Genomic DNA, 11,800 nt, shown 5'->3' with positions numbered 1-11,800 from the left:
TGGGGACCATACCTGATATAACTGAATTTTTAAAGATCAAAAATAGCGGTCTTGCAAGTTCAGAGTGAAGGTCCATAAGAACCTTTGGGTGAATTCCATCGGGACCTGGTGACGTACTAATCTTTAAATTTTTTAATCGGTCACAGACTACCTCCTCACTTAAATAAGCACTTAGCAGTGGGACATTGGGGGTATATGCAATTAGCGGCGAATCGCGGCAATTTTTCGGCCGTTTTTTAATTCGACACAATTCGACCGTCTAATTTCGGCAAGTGGGTGTCGAAATTGACCATATTCAATAAAAAATGGATTCGACAGTCCCGCTGACGAAAAACGGCCGATTTGACGGATTTTGTTCCGATTTTAAAAAAATGGGGAAAAACGGGAAAAACCCCCCAAAAAACATTTCGTGGGGTCCCCCCTCCAAAGCATAACCAGCCACGGGCTCTTCGAGCCGGTCCTGGTTCTAAAAATCCGGGGGGAAAAATGTCATGGGATCCCCCGTATTTTTAAAACCAGCATCGGGCTCAGCGCCTGGTGCTGGTGCAAAAAATACGGGGGACAAAAAGAGTAGGGGTCCCCCGTATTTTTTACACCAGCATCGGGCTCCACTAGCTGGACAGATAATGCCACAGTCGGGGTCACTTTTATACAGCGCCCTGCGGCCGTGGCATTAAATATCCAACTAGTCACCCCTGGCCGGGGTACCCTGGGGGAGTGGGGACCCCTTCAATCAAGGGGTCCCCCCCAGCCACCCAAGGGCCAGGGGTGAAGCCCGAGGCTGTCCCCCCATCCAAGGGCTGCGGATGGGGGGCTGATAGCCTTTGGAAAAATGAAAGAATATTGTTTTTTCCAGTAGTACTACAAGTCCCAGCAAGCCTCCCCGCAAGCTGGTACTTGGAGAACCACAAGTACCAGCATGCGGGAGAAAAACGGGCCCGCTGGTACCTATAGTTCTACTGAAAAAAAATACCCAAATAAAAACAGGAGACACACACCGTGAAAGTAAAACTTTATTTCATACATGCCGACACACACATGCTTACCTATGTTGACCCGCCGACTGCCACGCCCCCCTCGTCACTGAAGAATCCGGGGTACCTGTGAATAAAATTATACTCACCTCAATCCAGTGTCCAGGTTATATCCACGTACTTGGCAAAACAACAAAACGGCAACCCGGACCAAACGGACTGAAAGGGGTCCCATGTTTACACATGGGACCCCTTTCCACGAATGCCGGGACCCCACGTGACTGCTGTCACAGAAGGTCCCTTCAGCCAATCAGGAAGCGCTACTTCGTGGCACTCACCTGATTGGCTGTATGCGCGTCTGCTGTCAGACAGCGCATCGCACAGCTCCCTCCTTTAGTTTCAATGGTGGGAACTTTGCGGGTAGCGGTGGGGTTACCCGCGGTCAGCCGCTGACCGCGGGTGACCTCACCGCTGACGCAAAGTTCCCACCATTAAATATAATGGAGAGGCGTTGCGATGCGCTGTCTGACAGCAAACGCACATACAGCCAATCAGCAGAGTGCCAGGACGTTGCGCTCGCTGATTGGCTGAAGAGACCTTTCTGTGACAGCAGTCAAGGGGGGGTCTCTGCATTCGTGGAAAGGGGTCCCATGTGTAAACATGGGACCCCTTTCAGTCCGTTTGGTCCGGGTTGCCGTTTTGTTGTTTTGCCAAGTACGTGGATTATAACCTGGACACTGGATCAGGTGAGTATAATTTTATTCACAGGTACCCCGGATTCTACTTGGACAAGTGGACCGAATGTCGTGTCAACATAGGTAAGTATGTGTGTGTCGGCAGGTGTGAAATAAAGTTGTACTTTCAAGGTGTGCGTGTCCTGTTTTTATTTGGTTTTTTCCCCCCCAGTAGAACTATAGGTACCAGCGGGCCCGTTTTTCTCCCGCATGCTGGTACTTGTGGTTCTCCAAGTACCAGCTTGCGGGGGAGGCTTGCTGGGACTTGTAGTACTACTGAAAAAAACAATATTCTTTCATTTTTCCAAAGGCTATCAGCCCCCCATCCGCAGCCCTTGGATGGGGGGGACAGCCTCGGGCTTCACCCCTGGCCCTTGGGTGGCTGGGGGGGGACCCCTTGATTGAAGGGGTCCCCACTCCCCCAGGGTATCCCAGCCAGGGGTGACTAGTTGGATATTTAATGCCACGGCCGCAGGGCGCTGTATAAAAGTGACCCCCGGCTGTGGCATTATCTGTACAGCTAGTGGAGCCCGATGCTGGTGTAAAAAATACGGGGGACCCCTACTCTTTTTGTCCCCCGTATTTTTTGCACCAGCACCAGGCGCAGAGCCTGATGCTGGTTTTAAAAATACGGGGGATCCGAAGAGCCCGAGGCTGGTTATGCTTTGGAGGGGGGGCCCCACGCCATTTTTTTTCGGGATTTTACCATTCCATTTAAAAAAAAATTAATAATAATATTTTTAAAAATATATAAATAATACTTGTGCCTCCAAAATAGACAAACCAAGTACCTAATCCCTTCTAATATAAATAGATATGCTATTACCAATAAAAAACCACCCAAAAAAACATGTTTTAAATTTTTTTTATTAGATTCCCCCACCAAAGTGTGGCGGATTGAAAATGACGAATTTACTGTCTAAAAGCACTGTTATCGAATTTCCAAACTTCAATTGAATATACTTTTGGCGAATTGCCGCATTTGTACCATTGCAGAAATGTCGAATTTGACAAATGTCGAATTTCAAAAAGTCGAATTTTGAAAGTCCGTTTTTTTGACGGAAAGTACTGAATTGCATTGTCGATTTTTTTTTTTTTGGCAAAAAAGTCCAGTTTTTCGACAATTTCGGGAATTCGACCGCAATTGCATATACCCCATTATCTTTGTTGAGATTGTGTGTTAGTCCCTGCATTTGGTCCTCTATTGTAAATACCGTTGAAAAAAAAACTGTCATTATCATTTTTGATTAAGACTCACAACTTGTCTTTTAAAGGGCCTTCACTCTCCTTCTTTAATCTCTTGCTGTTGATATATTTTAAAAAATGTTGGGATTCACTTTGCTTTCCTTTGCTACTAGTTTTTCAGTTTCTACTTTAGCCACACTTATTTCTTTTTTGCTTATTTTGTTACAATCCTTATAGTGCTGAAATGACTCTGCATTCCAGTTATATTTGTATTTTTTCAATGCTCGCCTATTCTTGCCCATTAGTTCCTTTATCTTTTTGTTAAGCCACATTGGTTTGGGATTTTTATTCCTTTTTCTGCTGCTCATGGGAATAAATTTGCGAGTATTTTTAACTTGCAGTAATTTTAATACATCCCATTTCTCTGTAGTATTTTTTCATTGAAACAAAATTTACAATTCAATGTCCCTTAAAGCTTCCCTCATCATGTAAAAGTTGGGTTTGCTAAAGTTTAAAGTCCTAGAGTCTTAGTTGAACCAGTATAGGACTGCTTATGAAAACTGATATTGAATGTGACCATATTGTGGTCGCTGTTTCCTATGGGCTCCCCTACTATAATATTTGATACCAATTCCCCATTGTTTGTTAATACCAGCTCTAAGATTGCATTGTACCCAGTTGGTTCCTCGATTAATTGAACTAAGTAGTTATCATTTAGTGTGCTTAAAAACATATTACCCATAGCAGTATCACATGAATCATTTGTCCAATTTATCTCTGGATAGTTAAAATCTCCCCTCACTACTATGTCTCCTACTCCTGCTGCTCTTTCAATTTACTTCAGTAACAATTCCTTATCAGACACATTAACACCCGTCAGCCTGTTGCATAACCCCAATACTAACTTTTTTATTCCTTTACCCCGCATGCAATTTCTACCCATAACGTCTCAACAGTATTTACAACACTATCACAATGATATCAAACACCAGTGATTGTTACAGATGGAGCCACGCTAGTCGTGGCTCCATCTGAGCCTGGGCGCGCCGACCGGGGTGCACCTAATGCCGAGAGCATCTCTGTCTGCCCATGACAGAGACGCGCCCCATTCACTAGATTTGGAGAGCGCCTTCATCCGGGACGCACGCGGATCAATGACAGAGACACGCCCCATTCACTAGAATTGGAGAGCATCTCTGTGCACTCCCGGTGGGGCTAGGCGGATGGATCGCCTAGTCACGTCGGGAGTGCATGCCTGCGATGGAGCCATGCTGGATGAATGTGGCTCCATCTGTATTTATGAAGGGACTCTACAATCAGCTGGGTTCTTGATTATTGGAGCAAACAGATGTGTAAGTAACACAATTTTCAATTATATCACTTCTCATAGATGTTTGTGATACCACTCAAAGAAGATGACTAATCTTCCAGCAGACATGTTTTGAGACCCTCCCTTTTCCAATGTTGGTATCAATGTATTTGGTCCCTGGACTGTCACCACCTGATATACTAAAAGAGCCCATGCAAACAGTAAGCACTGGCAGTTTTATTAATCTATATGGCCATCAGAGCTGTTCGCATTGAGGTCATAGAAACTATGGACTAGATGTTAGGCGCCGAGGGTCCGCCCGTCAGTGCGGCCCGGCGCCTAGCAACTAGGGACGCCGCAGGCAGACAGCCGCCGGCTCCCTAGCAACGCTAGACGCCGGGCGCACGGAGCCGCTCAGACCCTAGCAACGGGGACGCCACGCTCGGACCGCGTTCCCCGTTGCTGGGTCTTAATTAATCAGTTCAATTGTATCCTGGCCGTACAGCATGCAGCTGCACGGCATGATTATGTGATTACCCTGTCTGGATCTTGATTGGAGGGCTCCCAAATTTAAGCACTCTCAGGACTTCTCACAGACGCCGGTGATAGCTTCCTGTTTGCTGTGTCAGTTACAGAGAGTTTCCAGTCCTGCTCAATCCGGTTGTTCCTGTCCTCAGTGGTCCTGTACTCGGAAGTTGTCATCTATTCCTGGAGTCCGACCGAGCACCTTTAACATCCTGTGGTGTTCGTGAGTCGCGGCGTAGCCGTGTGTTGCGGCTTGACCGCTTACTGTTTATTATTTAGTTTCATTGTGTTCCGGAGCTTTTGCGGAGGATTCCGCTCCCACAAATCCATTCTGGTATCCAGCGGTGCTGGATAGGAGTAACGGATCAGTGGATCTTTGGTTGTCCTTTTCCCTGGCGGTTTGTCCGCACATACTTTTGGTTTAAGTTAGTTAGCTTGTAGCCCCTGGCCTGGTTGCTTAGTCAGAGGGCCCCTTGTTATCACCCTGTCTCGGATTTCCCTTTGTCTCCCATTAAGACCTGAGGGGGCATCGAAGTTGGGCAGACATAATCCGCCCTTCAGCCATGGGCTCAAGCAACCATAGTCTCGCAGGGGATTTCTGATAACACGGGCGAGACAACGGAGTTAGGGCGCCAGGGGTTACTAGGCTTTCCTGCTCCCGTAACCAGCATATCTTTCCAGTACTCAGACCTCTGCCATAAGATCTCCTCTGGTCTGGAGTACGGGAATCATAACATTATCACCGGCCCGACTAAAATTTAAAATTAAACAGGATTTAATTTTTTCCCTAATTCAGTTGGAAGATTTGACGGCCTCATGAATCCCACCGGTGTTGGGCCAAATCCTGGCCAGCTTCTAGTTAGCCAGATTCAAGAACTTACTCAGATGGTTCAGGATCTGTCCCTTCGGGTGAGGTCACAGGAAGATCTGTTACGGACTTCCCCGAGGGTCATTCCTGAACCAAAAATGCATTTGCCTGACCGTTTTTCTGGGGATAGAAAGCAGTTTTTTAATTTTAAAGAGTCTTGTAAACTTTATTTTCGTTTAAGACCAGTCTCTTCAGGTACGGAATCTCAGCGGGTTGGAATTATTATTTCTTTACTTCAGGGGGATCCTCAGACCTGGGCTTTTGGTTTAAGAACAGACGATCCGGCTTTATTGTCTGTAGACGCCTTTCTGGGGTCTTTAGGGCTATTGTATGACGACCCTGATAGAGAGGCATCCGCCGAGAGTCAGTTGCGTGCTCTCAGGCAGGGTAGGAATCCCGCAGAGATTTATTGTACGGAGTTTCGCCGTTGGTCGAACGACTGTGGATGGAATGACCCAGCCCTGCGCAGTCAGTTTCGCCTCGGCTTATCCGAGTCTATAAAAGACAGTCTCCTTCAGTATCCCGCTCCTGAGACTCTCGATAAACTCATGGAGCTCTCTATTAAGATTGATCGTCGTCTCAGAGAGCGGAGGGCTGAAAAAGGAGCATCTGTCGGGTCTACTCCTTGTGTTTTTTCCATTCCTGTGGACATAGAGGAGCCCATGCAGATAGGCCTCTCCAAACTGTCTCCTGAAGAAAGAACAAGAAGGCAAAATTCTGGTCTTTGTTTATACTGTGGAGGTAAGGGACATTTTGCCCGTAGTTGTCCGAACAAGTCGGGAAACGCCTCGACCAAGTGATTTGTGAGGGGGTTCACTTTGGTCTGCAGCTTATCTCCTCAAATAATTCACTGTTAGTCCCAGCTAAAGTTTCCTTTGGCAGCCTCTGTTCCTCGGTCTCGGCTTTTGTGGACAGTGGAGCTGCAGGGAACTTTATGGATTTAACATGGGCCAAGGCCTTAGGTATTCCTCAGTTAGCCTTGGGTAGGTGTATCACCATGCATGGTTTAGATGGGAGTCCCTTGTCCAATGGGGTTATTTCTCTCTGTACACCTCCTGTTCTACTTTCGGTAGGAGCTCTGCATTCTGAAAAAATTGAGTTTTTCCTTACCCATTGCCCAGCAGTTCCAGTGGTTCTGGGTCACCCTTGGCTGGCCTTTCATAATCCCATCATTGATTGGCAGTCGGGGGAGATCTCACAATGGGGTACCATCTGTAATAAGGAATGTATTACGTTTCCCATTAGAATAGCTGCTGTCATTCCCGCACCCATTCCTGTGGAATATCAGGATTTTGTTGATGTATTTTCCAAGGGCAATGCGGACATTCTGCCTCCCCATAGGCCTTATGATTGTGCTATTGAGCTAATTCCTGGTGCCACTTTGCCTAAGGGAAGGTTATATGCATTGTCCGGACCTGAAACTGTGGCCATGAATGAGTATGTTAAAGAAAGCCTAGGGAAAGGATTTATCAGGCCATCTAAATCCCCTTTAAGTGCAGGCTTCTTCTTCGTGGAGAAGAAGGATGGATCACTCAGACCTTGCATTGACTTTAGAGCCTTGAATAAGATCTCAGTAAAAAATACTTACCCTTTGCCGCTGATTTCTGTCCTCTTTGATCAGCTACGTTCGGCTGTGATTTTTTCTAAGATTGACCTGAGAGGAGCATATAACCTCATCCGGATCAAGTCAGGGGATGAGTGGAAAACGGCATTCAGTACTCAGTCGGGTCACTATGAGTATCTGGTTATGCCATTCGGCCTGTCTAACGCTCCGGCAGTTTTCCAGGATCTCATTAACGATGTGCTCCGTGAATTTCTTGGAAGATTCGTTGTAGTCTACTTAGACGATATTTTGATATATTCTGACTCTATAGAACAACATGTTACCCAGGTGCGTCAGGTTCTAAAAAAATTACGTGAAAATCACCTATATGCCAAGCTGGAGAAGTGTGAATTTAATGTCACGGAGGTATCCTTTTTAGGGTACATCATTTCCCCTCGGGGATTCTGTATGGAACCAAAGAAGCTCCAAGCCATCCTTAGTTGGGCGCAACCCACCAACTTAAAAGCAATTCAGCGCTTTTTAGGGTTTGCGAATTACTATAGAAGATTTATTCACTCTTTCTCCGACCTAGTTGCTCCCATTGTGGCACTGACTAAGAAGGGAGCAGATCCTACCAACTGGTCACGTGAAGCGGAGTTATCTTTTCAGGCCTTGAAACAAGCCTTTGTCTCAGCCCCAGTCCTCAGACATCCCAACCCAGAATTGCCTTTCATTGTTGAGGTTGATGCCTCGGAGGTTGGAGTAGGGGCTATCCTATCTCAGAAGGATCCGGATTCTCTAGAATTACATCCTTGTGCCTTTATGTCCAGGAAATTCTCATCTGCTGAATCCAACTACGATGTTGGTAACCGGGAATTACTGGCTATTAAATGGGCTTTCGAGGAGTGGAGGCATTGGCTTGAAGGAGCCACTCATACCATTTCAGTTTTGACTGATCACAAAAATCTTCAATACATTGAATCAGCTAAACGGCTGAATGCCCGGCAAGCTCGTTGGGCTTTATTTTTTACTCGTTTCAAGTTCATTATCACCTTCAGGCCAGGTTCCAAGAATACCAAGGCAGATGCCCTGTCACGCAGTTTTCTTCCAGTTCAAGACAACAGTCCTGTTACTCCCATACTTCCGTCTTCAGTCATTCGGGCAGGCCTCACACAAGATTTATTTACCCAGTTAAAGCAGCTTCAACATCAAGCTCCTGGAAATACTCCTGCTGGTCGTCTTTATGTCCCCGAGTTTTTGAGAGCAACTGTTTTGACGGAGTTTCATGATAGCAAAGTTGCCGGGCATCCGGGGATCGCCAAAACTTTTGAATTAGTTTCCCACTCGGTATGGTGGCCTGGTCTTTCCAAAGACATTAAGGAGTTTGTTTTTTCTTGTCAGGTCTGTGCACAGCATAAGGTTCCCCGTTCCTTGCCTATCGGTCAACTTATGCCCTTGAATGTTCCTCTTAGGCCATGGTCTCATATTTCCATGGATTTTGTGGTGGACCTCCTTCTGTCAGCCGGAATGCCGAGTCATATGGGTGGTAGTGGACCGTTTTAGCAAAATGGCCCATTTCATTGCTCTTCCCCGATTGCCATCTGCCCAGGGATTGGCAGTCTTGTTCCTCCGCCATGTTTTCAGACTCCATGGGTTACCCACTGATATTGTCTCTGATCGGGGTCCACAATTCATTGCACAATTTTGGAAGTCTTTTTGTGCCTCATTAAAGATGAAATTATCTTTAACGTCTGGCTACCATCCCCAATCCAACGGGCAGACTGAGCGAGTTAATCAATCATTAAAACAATATTTGCGTTTGTACTCGGCCAAACTCCAAAATGACTGGTCTGAGTTTCTTCCGTTGGCGGAGTTTGCTTACAACAATGCCTGTCATTCCTCCACCAATGTGTCTCCATTTTTTACAGTTTTTGGTTTTCACCCCAGAGCTAATTCCTTTTTTCAACATTCCTCTGTCTCCTCACTGACCTTGACCTCTCATCTCAAACTCATTTGGAGAAAAGTGCACCTGGCTCTCAGAAAAGCGGCATTTCGGGAGAAAAGATTTTCTGACAGGCTCCGGCGGCCGTGCACTTTTAAAGTAGGAGATAGGGTATGGTTGTCGACTCGCAACATTAAACTTCGACAAACCTCAGCCAGATTGGGTCCTAAATTTATTGGACCATTTCATATTATCAAAAAAGTCAATCCAGTTGCTTTCCGGTTACGTTTACCAAAAACTTTACGAATCGGAAATACCTTCCATTGCTCCTTGTTAAAACCATATGTTTCGTCCAGTAGATTTCCTCGCAAGATCTCTCAGGGGAAATCACCAATAGATGTACAGGGTCAGCAGGAGTTCTTGGTGGAGAAGGTTCTCGATTCCAAGTTGTCCCGGGGTCGGCTTTAATTTTTGGTACATTGGAGAGGTTATGGTCCAGAAGAAAGGTCTTGGGTCCTGGATGAGGATCTCCATGCCCCGAGGCTCAAAAGGGCATTTTTTCGAGAATTTCCTCAGAAACCTGGCCTTAGGGGTTCCTTGACCCCTCCTCAAGGGGGGGGTACTGTTAGGCGCCGAGGGTCCGCCCATCAGTGCGGCCCGGCAGACAGCCGCCGGCTCCCTAGCAACGCTAGACGCCGGGCGCACGGAGCCGCTCAGACCCTAGCAACGGGGACGCCACGCTCGGACCGCGTTCCCCGTTGCTGGGTCTTAATTAATCAGTTCAATTGTATCCTGGCCGTACAGCATGCAGCTGCACGGCATGATTATGTGATTACCCTGTCTGGATCTTGATTGGAGGGCTCCCAAATTTAAGCACTCTCAGGACTTCTCACAGACGCCGGTGATAGCTTCCTGTTTGCTGTGTCAGTTACAGAGAGTTTCCAGTCCTGCTCAATCCGGTTGTTCCTGTCCTCAGTGGTCCTGTACTCGGAAGTTGTCATCTATTCCTGGAGTCCGACCGAGCACCTTTAACATCCTGTGGTGTTCGTGAGTCGCGGCGTAGCCGTGTGTTGCGGCTTGACCGCTTACTGTTTATTATTTAATTTCATTGTGTTCCGGAGCTTTTGCGGAGGATTCCGCTCCCACAAATCCACTCTGGTATCCAGCGGTGCTGGATAGGAGTAACGGATCAGTGGATCTTTGGTTGTCCTTTTCCCTGGCGGTTTGTCCGCACATACTTTTGGTTTAAGTTAGTTAGCTTGTAGCCCCTGGCCTGGTTGCTTAGTCAGAGGGCCCCTTGTTATCTATATTAAGACCTGAGGGGGCATCGAAGTTGGGCAGACATAATCCGCCCTTCAAACGCGGCTGCCATGGGCTCAAGCAACCATAGTCTCGCAGGGGATTTCTGATAACACGGGCGAGACAACGGAGTTAGGGCGCCAGGGGTTACTAGGCTTTCCTGCTCCCGTAACCAGCATATCTTTCCAGTACTCAGACCTCTGCCATAAGATCTCCTCTGGTCTGGAGTACGGGAATCATAACACTAGAGATGTGCGGCGGGCTCTTTTCATGTTTTGTGTTTTGGATCTGGATCCTTGCTCGTGTTTTGGATAGGTTTTGCCAAAGCCACCATTTTGGGTTTTGGTTTTGGATCTGGATGATTTTTGATAAAAACATAAAAATACCTAAAATCACACAATTTTGGGGGTAATTTTGATCCTACGGTATTATTAACCTCAATAACATTCATTTCCACTCATTTCCAGTATATTCTGAACACCTCACACCTCACAATATTGTTTTTAGGCCTAAAATTTGCACTGAGGTAGCTGTACGACTAAGCTAAGTGACACAAGTGTGCTGCACAAACACCTGGCCCATCTAGGAGTGGCAATGCAGTGGCAGACTAGTCCCCAAACAGCACATGATGCAAAGAAGTAAAAGAGGTGCAATGAGGTAGCTGTATGACTAAGCTAAGTGACACAAGTCGCTAAGCGACACTAGGAGTGGCACTGCAGTCCTCCTGCACTAATAGCGGATACTGGATGCATGTCTAACACCAACATAGCTGTCAAGGCCTCATTTATCTGCTTTGCAACAGGATGACTGCTGTCTTATTTCATCTTCCTCACAAAGGACTGTTGGACAGTCATTTGCTTAGTTGAAGTAGTACAAGTGGTCTTCCGACATCCCCTTTGGGATGACGATTGACTCACAGCAGCAACAACAGCAGCAGCAGCGGCAGCAGCAGCAGCAGTAGCAGTAGTAGGAGGAAGTGGTTCTTGATCTTTCCCTAATTTATACTCCAAATTTTTGTTCTCCATTATTTTTTCTGGAGTTATATAACAAAATGCAGCACAGGAGAGCGTACCTCTACACCACACATGGCAAACCTCGTAAAAATTATTTGGATTAAATATTAATAAGCCGTTTATTTGGAATAACTAATATATAGCACCACTGAACTTTTATGGCAGTACCACTGGACTGGACTTATACGGCAGTACCACTGGACTGGACGTATACGGCAGTATCACTGAATTTATACGGCAGTACCACTGGACATATACAGCAGTACCACTGGACTTATACGGCAGTACCACTGAACTGGATTTATATGGCAGTACCACTCTATTTATATGGCAGTACCACTGGACATATATGGCAGTATCACTGGAATTATATGGCAGTACCACTGGAATTATATGGCAGTGCTACTG

The sequence above is a fragment of the Pseudophryne corroboree genome, chromosome 1 (genome assembly GCF_028390025.1).
Source record: "Pseudophryne corroboree isolate aPseCor3 chromosome 1, aPseCor3.hap2, whole genome shotgun sequence".
Classification (NCBI taxonomy): Eukaryota; Metazoa; Chordata; class Amphibia; order Anura; family Myobatrachidae; genus Pseudophryne; species Pseudophryne corroboree.
This window is presented reverse-complemented; position numbering follows the sequence as displayed.